A 6542-nucleotide genomic window follows, 5' to 3' on the forward strand; every position below is an offset into this window, starting at 1 on the left:
TCCTTCAAAAGGAGTTTCACGTGTTTTCAATGTATCCTACTAATTTTCTTATTTCACATATTCTTCAGAGCAAGTTGGTCATATGTTTTGCAGGATCCACCTGCGCTACATCTACAAGAGTAATGAGCAAAAGGGATTATAATCTTTGAGTAGAATAATTTTTGCTCATACAACTACTTTATGGCTACACTACAGTTTGCACATTAGTATGGTGCTCTGTCTGCGTTGGGAACAACAATGGTTCAAGAAATAATGACACAAATGTACAACACTGATAACTTTTATTTCTCAAGTCATTGCTGTGATTGCTGTGGCTGCCCAAAACACGCTCGGGAGGCGCTCGCTAGGATCAAGCCCCATTAGTGTCTCAAGCAGCAGACAAGCCCGCTTTGTTTTTGGGGTGTACTTGACATTAAATGCCAAGAACACTGCCAAAAGCAAAGTAAACCCATCTACCAAATCCACCGCAGTGAGCTGTAAGCGCTCAAAAGAAACTAAGATGCTGGATGATGCCATAGCTTGCTCGGCTGAGTGAAGGAGCTTTGGCTATGCGTGCATTTCTCCGGGTGCCTGCAAACATGAATGAAAATAATGCAAGTAAGAGTCAATTCCAATGCCCTTTTCATACTATCCTGCATATAACCCCATGAAAAAAAGAAAGAATACAACTAGAATGTACTGATCGTGTGTGTCATGTCGCCACTAGTGTGTACCTATATTGTGACCAAGTGCAGACACCTTTCATTGCAAACCTTCATTCAGAGCTACAATTTTATGAAGCCCCAATACAATTATCACTATGCTAGTCCTTTCAAAAGCTGTGTGCATGTAAAACAACCACATATTTACCAAATGAAAATTTTAACATGAGCAAGCTCTTCTGCAAGTATCATGATCAGCCTGACTACGCCCACTGCAAGGCAAAGGCCTCTCCCATGTTCTCCAATTAACCCTGTCCTTCGCCAGCTATGTCCACCGTGTTCCTGCAAACCTCCACCCATTGAACTTTTTGCTGCTTCCTGCTACGCTTGCCTTCTCTTGGAATCCACTCCATTACCCTTAAGGACCAGCGATTATCTTGCCTTCATCTTACATGCCCTGCCCAAGCACCCTTTTTTCTCCTGATTTCGACTAGGATGTCTTCAACCCGCGTTTGTTCCCTCACCCACTCCGCCCGCTTCCGATCTCTTAACGTTATGCCTATCATTTTTATTTCCATAGCTCGTTGCGTTGTCCTTAACTTAAGCTGAACCCTCTTCGTTAGCCTCCACGTTTCTGCCCCATAGGTGAATACCGGTAGGATACAGCTGTTGTATACTTTTCACTTGAGGGGTATTGAAAAACTGCCATTCATGATCTGAGAGAACCTGCCATATGCACTCCACCCCATTCATATTCCTCTAGTTATTACCCTTCATGATCCGGATCAGCGGTCACTACCTGCTCTAAGTAAATGTATTCCCTTATCACTTCCAGTCATTTCTAAAACCACACCTATTGTGCTTGACGGTTTCTTGTCACATAATACATTGTGCAGTTTAAAATATAAGGTAACCTTGAATCGGGAAAACACTTAAACCAATGACAGTTTTCTTGCTGAAGAGAAATGGCTGTTGCAATTCCTGTTTCTCAGATACCATTAACTGAATTTCATGCTCTAAAATAGTGAAGGAAAAATTCAAAATTTTTCATCTCAAAGAGGCAGACAACAAATTTCAGTTTAGTTTGGGTTGGTTTATGGGGTTTAACGTCCCAAAGCGACCCAGGCTATGAGAGACGCCGTAGTGAAGGGCTCCGGAAATTTCGACCACCTGGGGATCTTTAACGTGCACTGACATCGCACAGTACACGGGCCTCTAGAACTTCTCCTCCAAAGAAATTCCAGCCGCCGCGGCCGGGATCGAACCCGCGTCTTTTGGGTCAGCAGCCGAGCAAATTTCAGTTGCACATTTTTTTTTTGTTTTTAATGATGCATAAGGCATTACTATGCACGGATAACCACACAGTATTCGCCTATGACTGCTAAATAATTTGTAATTAAATATCTTCTCTCTACTGCTTCACTTTTAAAAACTGAGCAATGGCAATGGCATCAAAGGTCAGTATAAGCCAGGGGAGGCATGAGGAAAACTGCAATATAATTGCGGCTTCGTCATTCATTGTGATTCCGACTCTTAAGGCAGGCTGGCTTTAGCATTGTAACTAATTAAAACGATGAAGTAGCGATATCGTAGCTTTTTTGTGCCTTCCATAACCTATACTGAACAGTGATGTCATAGCAATTGCTATGCTATTGAAACAGGGAAGAAAAGAAATCTGGTTGTAATTATTTAGCGATTGGAGACGAATACTATGCAACAATTCTATGTATGCGAATGCCCAGCACGTCGCTACAAAGAACACACATAACCAAAAATTTGGTGTTTATACTCATTTAAGGTAATACTACTTCCCACGCAAGAACACGACAGCCATGTGTAAACTTTTTGCTTTCATAGTAATAAAATCTATCCAACGACAAGTTAGGCAGCATGTCTGCTCTTTATAAATATGCAATACTGACAATGTTTGACACTAGCATTTGGCATGAACGAGATAACTGTGATTACTTCGCACATTACGTGCCAGTCCATACTATTATGCACAATTTAGATTTGCAAATGTAATGTGTAATTCTCTATGACTGCCACGTTAGTGCACTGCAAACCAATGAAGTTGTCTTGCATTTGCAATGTTCTCACTACTTTTATGCAACACTGATCACTTCAGTATATCTGCATCGTTCTGTTAGACGGCCACGGGATAGCTAGAATTAAGGCTATTTTATGTGATGGAAACCATTGACTGGACAACAAAGAAGAAAAGCCTCAGCTAATGTCCTGGTGCTGGGACGTCTAATAAGAGCTCAGAAAGACTCGGTTTCAATACGCCAGACCCTCCGCATAACATTACCGTGTGCGAAAATACCCCACCCCACCCTAGCTTAATTTCTGTCCACATGCACCAAGGCTCACTGCACCTGTTATAAATATTGCCCTAAATATTGCAATCAAGCTGCCCGTGTATGCATTGGCTATCTGTGCATGGAGAAAGAAAGAAGTTGTTAAAAATGTTTCACACCAAAAACAGAAAAAAAGACAGCCTGTTTCTCAGAAACATCTAAGAGCATGAAATGGTGTGTCCAAAAAGATTAGGCTGCTTTGTACTTATTTATGACAACGAGAACTGTCAGAGCTGCGCTTTCAAAAATTCAGGAGCTTTGTGCACAAACGTAGCTTCCGTATGCACGTCTTGCAGCACCAACGCTTCCGAACTGAAACGACCGATGAATATGCACAGGAAAAAGCAAATAGAGAGCGCTTGAATTTAAAAGAAAAGCTACCTTGCACAATCACAAATTTCGCGACAGAACCTTCCAAACAGTGACGTGTACTGGTTGCGGTATACCGAATATATACCTAGCAAATAAGTGTGCGCTTTGTTAACGAGCGGGATTCTGTGGCGGCAATGCTACAGCTCCAATTCCGAAAACCTAACGCTGCAAAAATTGAGTTTTCAAAATACGTGCCAATGCACGATACACTTTTGCACGCATTTAGAACTTTCAGTTGTGGAACACAGACAATGAATCTTGTGTATGCGTCTTCCTTGGCTGGTAAAAAAATTCTTCTATAAGTCTCCAGTTTGCCTGTGTACTCCACAAATTCTAGGATCCCTGTCCGCTACATGTCAAATTTCACTGAAGCGAAACTAATACAACCGACAGCTGATGATCTGCTAGGGCAACAGGATTTCAAAAGTTTGAGAAGGGCAGTGGGAGTCCAATCTAGGTGGAGTAGTGAAATTTGACTAGTAACAGACAGGGATCCTCCAATCTGTGGAGGAAACAGGCAAATTGGAGACTTACGGAGGAATTTTTTTACCCGCCAAGGAACACGCATACACAAGAGAACCACAGAGGACTACGGCTTTTACCAGCCCTTGTCCTGTGCGGTTCTCTCTTGTGTATGCGTCTTTTTTGGCTGGTAAAAAAATTCTTCCATAAGTCTCCAATTTGCCTGTGTCCTCAACAAACCGCAGGATCCCTGTCCACTACTAGTCAAATATTTCAACTCCACCTGGCTTGGACTCCTACCGCCCTTCTCTGTGGAGAAAGGGTTGACAGCAGCTGGCAAAGGGTTGAAGCGTCGTGAGGGTTGAAGTCCATATTTCTTTTCCATCCACTGTGTTAATTGCGAACTATGTTTACCTAATAGGGGCTGGGCATCTAGCATCACCGTTATTTCTTTGCAGCAGTTAAAACAATACAGCATACATTTTATAACATGCTTAACGAATTTTTGGGAGCAGCATGCTTTTACCCTTCTACTATTTGTTGCTACTGAATCAGTTTGGTGTTGACAAAAGATCTGTAATAAGGAGTAATTACTCATTGACATCCACTCGAGCACAGCCAAATGGCTACAAAGGAAAGCTATACAGCTTTCACAGAAACTTCGTAGTTAAAGAAAGATTCGTCCTGGTCCGGTGTTCGAACTCAGAACCACCACTTCACTGGAGCAGTCGCTCTACCAATTTGTCCAACCTGGACGGCAAGCTTATGGTAGGGCGAGAGCGAAGTGATCAATAACTCGAGTGGGAACTGTGTTGGTCCAATGTTTTAGGACCCCTAAAACATTGGACAAACTGAGTTCCCGCTTCATGTTACAATACTGAGTGACATTTTGGTCTATACACCAGAAATACCGGTAAAGCATCATGATAGAACACAATGTTTTTTAAAGGGATAAAGGAATATGTTCGCCCTTTCAGAGGGCACATATGCATAAGAGGCAACATGTGTGAAATAGTCACTGCACCTGAAGCAGTGTAAACTCCATTATGTTAACAGCAGCAGTCAAAAGCTTCATGAGCGACTATTTCATACAGATCATGCAATTACATTCATGTAATTCAGGATCAGATTCATGTGATTATACAGGGAGGTACTGCTGCTAAGTGCACGTAGAGCTCTGCATGCATTTCTAAACCCGGCTGTGAGCCTATGTCGACGAAATTTTTCTAAATAGGCAGGTAAGGTATGCATCACTGGAAAACAATACCTACCACAAACAGCTGAGGAGAGATAGCACAGCCAAAAGCTGGAAGCACGAATGGCCCAGTAGATACTGGCAGCTGGCAACTGCAAATAAATATGTCAGAGCAACTGTTGTCAGTGGCCGTAACAATGTCATGAATGACAAGAGAAGAAATTGTCTACTGCTTCATAAATTAGAATAAGGTATTAACATAGGAACACAAAAAGCAATGAGATGGCCCATGATAAAAGAAATGAACAGATTGTATGTGATGCACCGATATACATTTTTTCAGTAGATTTACATGACTGTCACAACCGCATAGAAAGATGAGCAGGCTGGAATACCACTATTTTTACGCATGATGAAAAGAGCGTAACTATTCGAATATAGCATGCACAGGATTTAATTATTACTACTAGGGTGCTTTGGAGCAGCACCGAAGGTATTTTTAAATTGAATGTAGCGACCAGTAGACCCGTCTGCTTTGCACAAATGACGAGAGGATGGAAAAGGCATGCATTCATTAGCAAGAAGCACGATATCTCACATCACAGCATGAAACGAAAATTGGTATTGCATTTAACAAATCTGCACAGAAATAAAAACTGCCTAGTGGCAATGCAAGTAAGAGCAAGGGAAAAAAATACCGAAGAAAACTGGTGAGTGTGGTGCAGGGAGGTCTGTGGGTAGGGTCTCGTGCCTGGGAATAGTTCCGAGCGCGGAGAATCGCCGGCAGCACAGCTGGTGGCAGTCAACCAAGAATAAATAAGAGAAAGTGAAAATCAATAACAAACCATCACCGATATAGCGAACGACTTGAAAGCGGGCCGCACAAACGAGGGATATAGCAAAAAGCTTGAAATCCTAAATAAGTGCGCAGTTGCATCCCAAACAGTTCTCAAAATCTGAAGGCGAGGAAGCATCACACCTACACCTCAGGGCAGACGCAAGAACGATCTAACTTTGACATAATACTGTGTCAAATTCTGTTCCATGGGGAAGCACAGATAAAAATTTACAAATGACTAGGCAAGGGATATGCCCCAGACTTTTACACGCGATCATTGTCCCCGAAAAAATTGTATGACAAATATTAAGGCGTAAGCACTAATCCGAAGAGTACACACACTGAGCACTGTCTGTTGGCAGCTGGCCTAGCGCGAGTGCTCTGTCGCGCGGCACTGCCGCTCATCATCATCTTCTAAGTAGCACAAATCAATCCGACGGGCACCAGCCGCGAGGCAACTCGACCGTTGTCAGTTCCCTTGTCTGTCCGCAGCTGGCCTAGCAAGAGCGCTCTCTAACGTGGCACTGCACGCTCATCATCCTCTCCTATGTAGCACAAATCTATGCTATTGGAATGTGTAAACATTGTCTGTTGTTTTTCTCAGCGCTAGCAAGCGACTGCATAACTCTGTTGTGATAACTGGTGGCCGCGGCCGACAGCGCGCCTGAATACGT

General features: G+C 42.8%; 1 long non-coding RNA gene across 1 annotated transcript; it reads right to left on the reverse strand.

Moving 5' to 3' along the window:
* Positions 1-264: 264 nt before the first annotated feature.
* Positions 265-5897, reverse strand: LOC149328062 (uncharacterized). Its single transcript, XR_016285598.1, has 3 exons — positions 5729-5897; positions 5107-5182; positions 265-570 (listed from the first exon to the last, which is right to left on the reverse strand). It is a non-coding gene; the product is annotated as an uncharacterized LOC149328062 (long non-coding RNA).
* Positions 5898-6542: the final 645 nt, after the last annotated feature.

The sequence above is a fragment of the Amblyomma mixtum genome, chromosome 9, assembly GCF_055824585.1.
Source record: "Amblyomma mixtum isolate Tamu chromosome 9, ASM5582458v1, whole genome shotgun sequence".
NCBI classification, from domain to species: domain Eukaryota; kingdom Metazoa; phylum Arthropoda; class Arachnida; order Ixodida; family Ixodidae; genus Amblyomma; species Amblyomma mixtum.